At 36.0% G+C, this 14,143-nt stretch overlaps 1 protein-coding gene across 4 annotated transcripts in view; it reads left to right on the top strand.

Moving 5' to 3' along the window:
• Nucleotides 1-14,143, top strand: part of UNC13C (unc-13 homolog C) — a 617,803-nt gene that overhangs the window by 115,583 nt on the left and 488,077 nt on the right. The gene's annotated exons all lie outside the window — the stretch shown is intronic.

Genomic DNA, 14,143 nt, shown 5'->3' with positions numbered 1-14,143 from the left:
TATTCCTTTCCCCATTTTTAAGGTTATACTTCATAAATACTTTTAAAGCAGAATAACCTATAATTTTTACTAAATGTAGTAAAACTAAACATAACTAAAAACTTATTCATAATTCTAGACAAGATAAAAGAGTTCCTTGAGATCAAGTGCAGGTGCAACATGGATTCCTTGCCATTTGTTCCTCCTCAGTCTCTTCCCAACTATTATACTTGTTGGTAACCTAGGGAACCAAAGAACAGAATTTGAAAACTTCTGGTAGAGTGAATCAGTTAAGTTACTAAACCACCTGTCTTTGCTTAGTACTTCTGCATTACGGAATTTTTGTGCATATCTCATCTGATGCCCATAGCATCCTGTGTGAGGTATCTAAGACATGGAATTAAAAACAATTTTAATGTTTATTTATTTTTCAGAGAGAGTGAGAAACAGAGTGAGAGTGGTGGTGGGGGGGCGTTGCAGAGAGATAGGGAGACACAGAATCTGAAGCAGGCTCCAGGCTCTGAGCTCTCAGCACAGGGCTTGACGTGGGGCTTGAGCTCACAAACCTTGAAATCATGGCCTGAGCTGAAGTCGGACACAACTGACTGAGCCACCCAGGTGCCCTTCTAAGACATGGAATTTTAATATTCATATGAATAGGTGAGAAAATCAAGACTCAGGTTAAGCAAATTTCTGTAAATTATGGAAATAAAGAAATGAATGAAGTGATTCCAAAATCTTATGGCTTGGAGTCCAGTGTTCTTCCTTCCACATATATGTGGAATACATATAAACTTTTACCAGATCCTTCTTAAATTATTCTTTGGAAATTAGAGACCAAGTTCTAATGAAGTTTGTGTTATTATATAGTATTTTTATTAAAACTCATTTTTCCAACTTTCAAAGAAGATGTCAAAGGGTGTCCAGAAGTACCTTGAGAGCCTCATGTTCTGGCTGAAGAATTTTCAAGTTGAAAACTTGAGTGCTATTGTGGAACTTCCTCTTATACATCACCCTCATGATGCACAGAGCCATTACTTGCCCGCTTGCTTTCTGTTACCTCTTGAAGCATGTCTGCACACCTCTGAATATGCTGCCATGAAGAAAGACACTAACCTCCTTTTGTGAGTGTGAGAGCAAAACAAATACTTGAAAAAATTATAGGTACCTTTTTGCTTCTTTTTTCAGAAAGACTGAAGCAACATTGTCTTTATTTGAAGAAGATACAATAATGTATGTTGGAAATCCTACACAACCAATTAAAATAATTTAAAAAACTAATAAGTGAAGATAATATGGCCTCAGAATATAAGGCCAACATATGAAAACCAATTTTATTTCTATATAGTAGAAACAAATAACTAGAAAATAAACTTCAAAAACATTTAAAATAGTATTATAATATTTAGGAATACATTTTTATGTTTTAATTTAATCTATTTTATAGATACAGGTTGCTTTATATTTTATATTTTACTTATTTGAGTATAGTAGACATATAATGCTATAAAAAGAACTTAAAAAAAGAGGGGCACCTGGCTGGCTCAGTTGGTGGAACATGTGGCTCTTGACCTCAGGGTTGTGAGTTTGGGCCCCAGACTGGGCGTAGAGATTACTTAAAAATAAAATCTTAAGAAAAAAAAGAAAACATATGATCTGATTAAAAAATGTATAGGGGACCTGAATAGACATTTTCCCAAAGAAGACCTGTAGTTGACCAAACAGACAAATGAAAAGTCGCTCACCATCACTCATCTTTAGGGAAATGCAAGTCAAAACCACAATAAGATCTCACCTTACACCTGTGAGAATAGCTATCAAAAAAAGGCAAGAGATAACAATTTCTAGCAAGGATAGGGGAAAAAGAAACACCTATGTACTGTTTGCGGGAATGTAAGTTGGTGCAGCCACAGTGGAAAATGATACTGAGGTTCCTCAAAAAATTATAAATAGAAACACCATATGATCCAATAAATCTACTGGATATCTACCCAAAGAAAATGAAAACACTACTTTAAAAAGATAAGTGAACCTCCGTGTCTATTGCAGCATTATTTACAATAGCCAAATATAGAAGCTATCTATGTCCACTGATATATAAATGGATAAAGAATATGTGATGGAATATTACATAGCCATGAAAAGGTCTTTCCATTTATTGCAACATGGATGGACCCAGAGGGTATTATGCTAAGTTAAAAAGTCATTCAGAAAAAGACAAATAAATATGACTTCACTCATATGTGGGATCTAAAAAAAACAAATGAATAAACAAAAAAGAATCAGATCTATAAATACAGAGAACAAACGAAGGGTGGGGTATGGGTAAATGGGTGAAGGGGAATAGGAAATACAGGCTTCCAATTAAGGAATGAATAAGTGATGGAAATAAAAGGCACAACATAGGACATATAATGAATGATACGGCGATGTTATGGTGACAAATGATAGCTACACTTGTGGTGAGCACAGCAGAACATACAGATTTATTGAACCAGTCACTTGTTATACACTTGTAACATTGTGTGTCAACTATAATACATTTTCTGTGTATATTTAATATTCTCTACTTTCTCAGCTTGGAACATTAAATAAAGACACATCGTTTTCAATGTTTAAATTCAATACTTCTGATTGCCCCTTCTGTTAAGAACATATCTTGCCTTCTCCACATGTCTCTACCTTACTCTCTTCATATACTTAGAACAAGAATCACAGGAGTGTTCATTCAGTCCTGGTGATTTTGCCTCATGGGAAAAAAAAACTGGTTTTCCTGAAGAACAGTATTCTCTGCTGCTATTGTTGCCATAGTATTTGGTCACTACTGGAAATAAGTGATCCCTTGGCCAGATGCACTACTAGTATCTTGTTGGAAGCCTGTTGATGGTTTTAGCACATCCGTTCTCCTAGCCATGCCACCTGTTGTTCTGGAAGGAAGGCAGATGCTGTGTTCTGTGACTTAAGTGCATGGTCTGGCAGTTTCTCAAGGTACCAGTCTGAGGAAGACCTTCCTTCCACCAGTGTTTCGTTTAGCAGTGATTGTTTCATGCCTGTCCCAGACCTGGTGTTCATTCATGATGACTATTTGATGACTCACTCACTCACACACAGACACACACTAATTTAACACATTCACATAGAGACATACACATGCACTTGTGCACATATATCCCCACCCCTGACACATACTTTGCCCTATGGGTGCACCAGCTTAACTGAATATAGCTTAATTTCATCACTTTAATATTTAGTCCCTTTCAAAGCCGACATCTTAGCTTTTAGACCCAAAGCCAACTCTGTTTCCTGACCAAAGTGAATAAGGTTTCTTCCAAGAAAAAGCCGTACCTGGTACTTAGGTAGAGAACATTTTATATTTATGATTGTATTTACTGTCTTATTTGAAACATAATATCTTTTGTAGAGTAAAAACAAAAACTCAGGGACATTAAAGGACATTGTCCAAGAACTTGCCACGTTTATATGACAAACCTCTCCCTCTTTATTAGACTTCCTCTAATTTAGGGTTGTATAATTTAAAAATATTACAAATTATTATGTGAAAATCAGACATAAAAACATAAAAGAATACTGTAATGAGTACCCATATACTCACTGCCCAGTTTAAGCAATGAAATAACTGCAAATAGAATTGAACCCTGTGTGTGTGTCTCTCCATCCACTTTGATCTTTTTCCTCCTGGTAAGCAACCATTATTCTGTATCTGATGCTTATCAGTCCCTTATGTTTCTTTAATTTTTTTTACTACATGTGTATGTATTCTATAAACATTCTTATACATGCCTCCATTAAAGAGAGCCTTTAAGGAATACATGGAAGAATGTGACTGTTCAGTCATGGAAATTCACATCTAGCCTGATATTGTCAAATTGCACCCTAAAATTATTTTACCCTGTTACACTTCACTGGCAGTATATGAAAATTGATAGGTAGATACAATATCCCTGATGACTTTTTATATAATTTTCTTCTGCCAATTTTATCAAATTATTAATTTATATGTTTTGTCCTTTTTCTAACAGGCTACAGACTAGTCCTTTTATCTGAGTTGAAGAAATTCTTCATATACCTTGAATTTAGAATCCTTTGTCATTTAAATTGACTAATTATATCTTCTCTCAGATTGTGGCATTTTCTTCCACCCTTTTTGGGTGACTTTTACAAAGTTTTACATTTAGTGTAGTATAATTTAACTTCTTTATAGGCTGTGTTTTGGGGGTTTTGTTGAAGAAATTTATCCCTACCCTAAGGTCATATAATCAGTTAAAATTTCTTCTAAAAGTTTTAGAATTTTAATGTTTATACTTCTCCAATTTCTCTAAAAATTGAAAGGAATAACATAAAATGGAAACTCAATTTTATTTTTTTTCATATGTGTATATAATTATCTCAGCATAGTTTATTCAATCTTCATTCTTTGCCCCACTGATTTGTGATGCTCCCTCTGTCTTGTATCTTATAGGTCTATGTAGGGTCTATTGGAGCTATCTCTTCTGTTCCATTGGTTATTGTTTGTCTCTAAACCAAATCCACAATCTTAATTACTTTGTCTTAACTATTACATGAAATAATATTTCTTACAGTTTTTGTTGCTTTGTCAGATATTTTTTAGACCTTTAGTTTTTCATACAATTTTGAGAATCTGCTCAAATTCAATGAAGAAAACCATGGATATTTTGATTTGATTTGATTTGATTTACTCTCTGTTGCCCTTTTTGTACAATAACTGTACATTCTCTTTGTGTTTTCCCTGATTTATGATAATATGACTTTGGTCTCCTCGAGGAAGTCCATTTTGGATCTAGATTTTTGTGTATGTCTAGGTGAGGTATGGTATCCAATAAATGATGGGGCCAATGATACCTGTCTTAAGATGCAGGGTGTGGGTTTCAGAATTCGGGTAACTAAAAATGACGACTCCCATCAGCACTTTAAAATTAACTAAAAAGCGAAAGACATAATTACAGTTCAGTGGATAAATGTCAGGAGGCGGTACCAGTTAAGTTACATCCTAAGAACTGTTATCCTCTTCGCATCATTCAGACTGTCTTTGCTTCAGTAGCACACAGTGGGATGCAGTTGAAAGAACACTGACATTATAATTACTTGCATCTTCTTCAGACACAAACTTTGCAACTTAAGGTTAATGGGGAATCACTTATTTGAACTTGTGTTTCCCATCTGTACATGAAGATAATAATACGCAGCTTATAAAGTCTGGGAAAAAATAAATGAGATAATAAATGTGAAATGCTATCTTCTGTGTCATAGATGTATAACAAAACATTATTTTTTCCTCCATATAAAAACTAAATTCAGGATATTATATCCAAACCTTTGCTGAGAAGCAAAAAGAAACATTATTTGTAGGTGATTTAACTACTTGCTGAGGTAAGGACAGTTGTGGCTTAACTAATTTTGAACGACTAAAGGATGATTTCTTTTATATTATGTAAAACTTTAAATGAAATAAGAAAGGATTTGGAATGAGATATTTCTAGAATCCTGACTTTGCTCTTTACTAGCTATATGATCCGGAGAAAGTCAGGTTTCTTATTAAAGGTATTGAGATAATTCCTTTAAGGTCTTTATAAAAATTAAAGACGTTTATAAAAAAAGTAGATTCAACTTTGCCCTGCACTCTGCTATAGAGTAAATGCTTAATAATTAGTAGCTGCTATTTTTATCATTTTATAGGACTGAACTTTCAAATGCATTGTAATAGAGGAGGAACTTCTTAATCTTCCTGCCTGCCTGAGAATAATCTCATTGAGATATGTGCCAATAAACAACTCATATTTTGCTTTGTAATAAATTGAGCCTTAACACCTGAAATTTTTCATGGTCCCTTTCACAGAATCATCATTCAATAAGTACAAATAGGATAAATGGGATAATGGAAAATGGATATTCATTTATGTCAATTATTGCTGTCAGAGGTATAGTTGACAAACTATCCTCTCATCAGGACACCTGAAAAGATTAGCAAATAAATCATTGAAAAAACGCTTTCAACTCTGGGATTCTAACTGCATAGAGCAAAGGAAAAGGGACCCTATGCATCCTCAGCATTAAGTTGGGGGAGAATTCTGATGGACAAAGCACCATCAGAAGAAATTCAAGAAAGGACATGGACAAGTATTCATGATCTTTTCCGTAAAGAAACAAAGGGATTTAAAAATTTAAAAATCTGTCAAGAATGTTCCCTTTTTGGCAAAGCACAGGAAACATGAAGAAAGCTACATCAAAGCACATCATAAGCAAATTGTTCAAAAAAATGAGAAATGTTTTACAAGTTAATTTTATTGTATTTTTTATTTAATAGAGTATGTGGTGATTTGGGGAAGATTATAAACCATATAATAGGTAGTGTTTTTCTAGCCAACCAAGTTTTATATCTTTCTTCCTTCTTTGTTAGGTATCCATGACCTCTAATCATAGCAAACAGCTTCTCTTTTCATGCAAACCTGCCCCGCCCACACCCCCTGCCGACCCACCCACAGGCACATCATTGCACACACCTGTAGCCTGATGCCTGTTGATGACCAGGCTCCCAATTTTCCCTGTGCCAGGCCAGATTTCAATTTGCTCCCTCCCATCTGAGACCCTCTCTGTGCTTCCCCCTTCCCAGTCTTCTTCACTTTAGCATCCAGGTGCTGGCAGGCTAACGCCGTGGCACTCCAGCCCCAGCAACTGTGAGTAACTGCTGATTGGGGAAAGCTCTAGAAAGTCCATGATGAAGCGGGGGTTGGTGGAGAAGCTGAAACAGACCAGGGGGCCCTGAGGAGGGAGGTGAGAATGGGCTCTGAGACCTTGGGAGAGAATTGGGGGAAAGGAAGTGGAGGCTGGAGATGAGTTGAGGAGCCTAGAACAGCACAGAGGAGGTGGTCTGGCTGGCAGGAAAAGGATCGGAGCCTGTGTTGTCCCAAGAGCTACGTGGATGAAGCCTTGGCAACTCCAGGAGGGGGAGCAGGTAAGGTGGGAAGCCCTTCGGGCAGGCATTAAAGCCCCTCCTCTCTACCTGCATACCCCCAAATGACCCTCAAGTACCTTAATGATTACATTTAGTTCCCTCTGGGGGACTGCCTCCCCATCAGGAGTGATGAGATTCAAGGGCAATCGGACATGACCCCCACACCCATTTGTTGATGACTGAAATTGTCTTTATAGGAAATAAGACCTTTCACTTCTATATTTAGAAGGTTGGAATTATAATACAAAGGAAAAGATCACTGACCCCAAATGGATTCATAGTAATGTGTAAGTGACTGAGGTAAGAGCTGTTCCAATACTGATAGAGTAGGAAAAGGGACACTTTCCCTAGTTTGGAAAAGGGTCCTGAAACAGGAGGCTCTGGTCCTGTAAAGACTCATATCCCATCTCTGCAATTTCTCCTGGGCTCTGTTTACCTGAAATCAATCTCAGACCAAGAGATATGGCCGGGGCAGAGTTCCCGGTGTGAGCGGTGGTGGTGGTGGTGGTGTTAGCTGCAGTGTGGCCCGCTGAATTATTTCATCTGCCTGAGATTTCACTTTAGACTTTTGTGTTGATGTATTTCGCAGATCTCTGTGTTACAACATACTTCGACGTATTGAGTTACTCAAAAGATAATATTTATGGCCATGAACTCCCAACAGATAGGTCCTAAAAGGGACAGATATAAACATGAGGTCTTTAATTATATTGGTTCTTTAGTTAAATATAACACACTATTTTTCTGAGCCTACAGGTTCCTTTCCAGAGTAACACTAACTTTTTCCCTCTGACTCAACCTCTTTCTTCATCTCAGCCTCCTCTGCCAGCACTGTGGGGATGGCCTCATTCTGAAGTCTCTTTGCCAGATTTATGGGGGACTTGGAAGTCTGTTCAACTGGTAGAACAGTTTTGCTTTTTATTTTTTTAGATGTTTAAAAATGGTCTAACATACATATAGCCATGGTCAGAATAGTGACTCAGCCACTAAAAGAGTATTTTTGGTCCATGACAAATATGTTTGAAAGCTATCTAATTGTTCCTACTCTTCCTAATTAAGACTGGAAAATGCTGGAACAGAGAGTGCACCAACCCATTCTGGAGTCCCGTGTATTTATAGTGCTTTGAATTCTCTGATGTATTTTCATGTTGTCTCACTTTATTCAATGCTAGTAGAGTAGGTAGCACAGGTGTTAATATTTTCTTTCTCTTTCTCTCTCTCTCTTTCTTTCTCTCTCTCTCTCTTCTTTCTTAGAAAGCACACCAGCGGGGTTGGGGCAGAGAGAAAGGGAGAGAGCATCTAAAGCAGGCTCCGTGCTGAGAGTGGAGCCCAATGAGGGCTGGATCTCACAATAGTGAGATCAAGACCTGAGATGAAATCAGGAGTGAGACACCTAACTGAGCCACCCAGGTGCTCCCAAATGTCATCATTTTTATTTGACAGATCAAAAAGGTAAAACAAGACACATCGAGGGTTTATCCTGTGTCACAGAGTAAATTGGGAGCTGACTTGGATCTAGAAGTGAGGTCAGCCTGGTGGTCTTTATGCAAGTTTTATACAATCTCAGAACTTGGTATCTAGACCTGCTGAGCTCACCTGAGTCTAACCATGCCTCACTTGCAGGTGAGGTTTGAGGCACTCTATTGTCCATCAGGAGTATCAGCCAAAGAGAAGGTAGAATGGGTGTAGATAGATGAGATGTCTGTTCCTAAACCAAGAGCTAATGGACAGTAGGAGCTAACCAAATTTGCATTTTTTTCATATAACCATTTTAGATTCTCAATCTGGTACTTGTAGTAAACAATATTCTCAAAATAAGTATCAGCAATGGACAAAATCTTCTAAATAAATATTACAACTAATTACAATTCTATATATTCAGGTGTTTTGGGCTTAAAACACCACCCTTCACTTACAGGGGGCTTGCTTAAAGATACCCTAACAAGGGTGGCTGTGCCAGGGTCTTTGTTCTACTTGTTCTGTGTCTTGATTAATTCTTTTCTGTCATCCTTCTCTACTCTGTATGTGCATGAGAGCAGAAAGGTTGGGTGTATATGTGTGAATTTTCTGCAGTATATCCAGTGTCTGATCATTCCATTGCAAGGGCTACAAAACTTACACTTTTTTCTTCTCCACTCTATCCTGAAAGATTTTTGTGTCAGATCATTTACTCCACTGCTTATATCAGCCTCCCTCTCCCCCTCTTCAAGAAGAGATAAGCGGTTTCCCTTTCAAGAAATTTCATGGTTTAGGTGGGAAAGATCTGACTCCCTGCAGAGCCCTAAGAGAAAGATCCAAGAAAGAAAATAATCCTGTATTTCTGGCATTTTCTGGCTGCCCAAGGCATCTCTCTACAGCTGACATTGATAAAATTTAATCAAAGGCATTGGTCAGTCAGGCTGCAGGTTTTTGGGTCATATTAGCATTTAAGATACTGTTCTTTTTTTCTGCAAAGAATATGGTATAGATTATCTCCAGTTGACATGTTATTACTAAAAGCTCATACAGTCTGTAAGATAATTGAAAATAAATTTGAAAATGTAGTTTGATACTCCTGACAGACACAAAAGAATTTTTGAGCAAGAAAGCATTTTGAAGAAAAAGACACTTCCCATTCTTGTATAGTATAACTATAAAGATTTCATTTTTCCTAAGTTAATATTTTTGATTTCTTGAAAGGTTTTTGAGATAAAACTGATATATATCACTGTATGTATTTAAGATGTATAGCATAATAACAGCTTTTATACAGTGTGAAATATCATGATAAGTTAACATCCAGGATTTCATGTATGTACAAAAAAAGAACTCGTAGGGTTTCCTCTTAATAACTTACCATATAGTGGTGTTAACTATAGTCATCAATATATATTGCACCCCTTATACTTACTTATCTTCAAACTGAAAGCTTGTACCTTGTGACCACCTGCATCCAGTTTCCCCTCTGGTAACTGCAAATGTGATCTCTTTTTCTACGAGTTTGGGTTTGTTTTTTAGGTTCCACAGATAAGTGAGATCATAGAGTATTTGTCTTTCTCTGACCTATTTGACTTAGCATAATGCCCTCAAGGTCCATCTATGTTGTCACAAATGACAGGACAGACACACACACACACATGTATGTGTGTGTGTGTGTATGTATGTATATATATACATGTGTGTATATGTGTGTGTTGTTTCCATGTCTTGGCTATAGGAAGTAATGCTGCTATGAATATGGGGGTACAGATACCTTTTCAACATAGTATTTCCATTTCCTTTGGAAATATTCCCAGAAGGGAAATTTCTAGGTCATATGGTAGCTCTATTTTTATTTTTTGAGTAACTTCCATATGTTTTCCATAGTGGCTGTTCAAATTTACATCCCTTCCCAACAGTACACAAGGGTTCTTCTTCCTCCATATTGTCACCAGTGTTGGCTATCTCTTATCTTTTTGTTATCCATTATAACAGATGTGAGGTAATACCTCGTTAGGATTTTGATTTGCATTTCCCTAATGGTTACTGATGTTGAACACCTCTTGATGTACCTGTTAGCCATCTGTATATCGTCTTTGGAAAAAAAATATTTTCAGGTCCTTTAATCTTTTTTTCTTAAGTATAGTTGACATACACAATAACTGTATTTCAGGTGTAAATAATAGAAATTCAACATTTATATACATTATGAATTATTTACCAGGGTAAATCTAGTTACCATTTGTCAACATACATAGTTGTTATATATTAACTAAATTCCTTATGTTCCTTTTATTTTATAACTGGAATTTTGTACCTTTTAATCCCTTTCTCCTATTTTTCTCAGACTTCCACCACCCTCCCTTTTGGCAACTACCAGATTATTTTTTGTATTTATGAGTATATTTAAGGTTTGGTTTGTTTCTTTTGTAGATTCCACACACAAGTCAAGTCATAACACATTTATCTTGGTCTGACCTATTTTACTTAGCACTACACTATGTTGTTGTTAATGGTAAGCTTTCCTTCTTTTTTATGTTCTTCCTTTATAAAGATTAATTGACTGTATAAGCATGGGTTTCTTTCAGGGCTTTTTCTTTTGCTTTATTGATCTGTGTGTCTATTTTTGTGTCACTACCATACTGTTTTGATTACTGTATTTTGTATTAGGGTTTGAAATCAGGGAGCATGACACCTTCAGCTTTGTTCTTCTTTTTCAAGATTACTTTGCTATTCAGGACCTGTTGGGGCTTTATACAAATCTTAGAATTATTCTGGTTCTTTGGAAATGCCATTGGTATTTTGATAGGGAATGTATGAGTCTTTAGATGGCTTTGGGTAGTATGGAAATTTTAATTATCTTGTAATCTATGAACATGGTATATCCAACTGTTTATTTGAGTTGTCTTCAATCTTTGATCACTGTCTTATAGCTTTCAGAACTTGTACCTCCTTAAATTTATTTCTGGGTATTCCTTTTTAGCATAAATGGATGTGAAATTTTAATGGATTTTTTCTGCATCTGTTAACACAATGATAGTAATCTTCCTCTTTGTTAATGTGGTATATCTTATTGATTGACTTCTAGATATCGAAACATCTTTGCATCCCTGAAATAAGTCCCACTTGATCATGGTGTATGATTCTTTTAATGTATTTTTGAATTTAGTTGGCTAATATCTTGAAGATTTTTACATTAGTGTTCATAAGATGTATTGGCCTATAATTTTCTTTTTTTTCTTTTTTCTTCCTTATGGTGTCTTTGTCTGGTTTTGGTATCAGGGTAATGCTCATCTCATAGAATGAGTTTAGAAGTGTTAATTCCTCTTGAGATTTTTCGAATAGTTTAAGAAGTATATAAATTGTTTAAAAAATGTATCTATGAAGCCACCTGGTCCTGGACTTCTGGTAGTTTTTGGATTACTGATTCAATTTTATTATTAATCATTTTGTTCAGACTTTTTGATTCGTTCTTGGAAGACCATATGTTTCTAGGAATTTATTCGCTTCTATGTTGTCCCATTGGTTGACATACAATTGTAGTAGTATCTTATTACCCTTTGTATTTCTGTGGTATCAGTTTTAAATTTTTTCAGTTTTGATTTTATTAATTTGAGACCTTTCTTATTTTGATGAGTCTGGCTATAAGTTTGTCAATTTTGTTTTCAAAAGTAAAAACCTCTTTTTGTTTTATTGATACTTGCATTTTATTTTAGTCTCTATTCCATTTATGATCTGATCTTTATTATTTTCTCCTACTAACTTCGGATTTTTTTGCTTTTTCTGGTTCCTTAAGGTGTAACAGTAGATTGAGATTTTTCTTGTTTCTTGAGGTAATCGTGTGTAACACTATAAACTCTCTTAGAACTGCTTTTGCTGAGTCCCATAGATTTTGGACAGTTGTGTTCTCATTTTCATTTGTCTTAGTATTTTTGATTTAATGTTTGATGTCTTTGACTTAGTGGGTGTTTCATAGTATGTTGTTTATCCTTCATGAGTTTCCTAGCTTTTATTTTTCTTGTAATAGACTCCTACTTTCATATCATTATAGTCAGAAAAGATGCCTGATGTGAGTTTAGTTTTCTTCAATTTATCAAGATCTCTTCTGTGACCTAACATGATCTATCCTGGAGAATGTCACACGTACACTTGAAAGAATGTGTATCCTGCTGTTTTTGGATGCAATGTTCTGTACATATTGAGTCCATCTAGTTTACTGTGTCATTGAAGTCCACTGTTTACTGATTTTATGTCTGGATGATCTATCCATTGGTGGAAGTAGGTGCTAAAGTCCCCAACTATTCTTTACTGCCCATTTCTCTCTCTCTCTTTTTTTTTTTTTTTAATTTAACGTTTATTAATTTTTGAGAGAGACAGAGCATGAGCAGGTGAGGGGCAAAATGAGAGGGAGAGAGATTCTGAAGCATGCTCCAGGCTCTGAACTGTTAGCACAGAGCCTGGTGCAGGACTTGAACCCACTTACTGTGAGATCATGACCTGAGCCAAAGTTGGACACTCAGCTGACTGAGCCACCCAGGTGCCCCTGTCCATTTCTCCTTATGTGAATATTTTCTTTATGTATTTATATTCGCCTATGTTGTGTACATAGATAATTGTGTGTTATATCTTCTTGGATTGATTGATCATTAGTAATGCACTTCTTGTTTCTTATTAGTCTTTGTTTTATTTTTTTTATTTTTTATTTTTTATTTTTTTTACGTTTATTTATTTTTGAGACAGAGAGAGACAGAGCATGAACGGGGGAGGGTCAGAGAGAGAGGGAGACACAGAATCTGAAACAGGCTCCAGGCTCTGAGCTGTCAGCACAGAGCCCAATGCGGGGCTCGAACTCACAGACTGTAAGATCATGACCTGAGCTGAAGCCCGACACTTAACCGACCAAGCCACCCAGGCGCCCCATTAGTCTTTGTTTTAAAGTCTGTTCTGTCATGTGTATAACTGCTTCAGCTTTCTTTTGGTTTCTATAACTTTTTTCATATCTTTACTTTCATTCTGTATGTGTCCTTAGATCTGAAGTGAATCTCTTTTAGGCGGCATAAATGGGTCTTTTTTTTTCATAATTAAGCTACTCTGTGTCTTTTGATGGGAACATTTAGTCCATTTTCATCTAAAGTAGTTATTAATAGATACATACTTAATGCCATTTTGTTGATTATGTTCTGTTTGTTTTTGTAGTTCTGTTTCTTTCTCTCCTCTCATAATTTAGTGACATATTGTTATTTTTGTACTCCTTTCTCTTCATGTTTTTGTGTATTTATTACTGGTATTTGGTTTGTGGTCATCGTGAGGTTTATATGTAATATCCTATACATAGCAATCTATTACAAGTTGATGGTTGCTTAAGTCAAAGTGCATTCTAAAAGCACTGTTTTTACCACCCCCCTGCCATGCTTTACAATTTTGTTGTCATATTTTATATATTATTTCGTGCATCCCTTAACTATTATACATCTGGATGATTTTTACTACTTTTGACTTTCAAACTTCACAGTAGGTTGTCACACCAGAGGTATGGGTCCTGGCAAAACTGTCTTTGCCCCTTCTGCCCGTTTCAGTGTGACGCTTTCTTTATATCCTTAATTGTGTTTAATCTGTTTTGGTAGTCTTCATTTGTTCTCAGAGCTAGTTCTATGTGTAATTTTAGGTTTTGGTGTGTCCCTGTGAGCTCAGTATCCTCCCTCTCCATCATCTTGA

This window comes from Prionailurus bengalensis, chromosome B3 (genome assembly GCF_016509475.1).
Source record: "Prionailurus bengalensis isolate Pbe53 chromosome B3, Fcat_Pben_1.1_paternal_pri, whole genome shotgun sequence".
Taxonomy (NCBI): Eukaryota; Metazoa; Chordata; class Mammalia; order Carnivora; family Felidae; genus Prionailurus; species Prionailurus bengalensis.
This window is presented reverse-complemented; position numbering and strand designations above follow the sequence as displayed.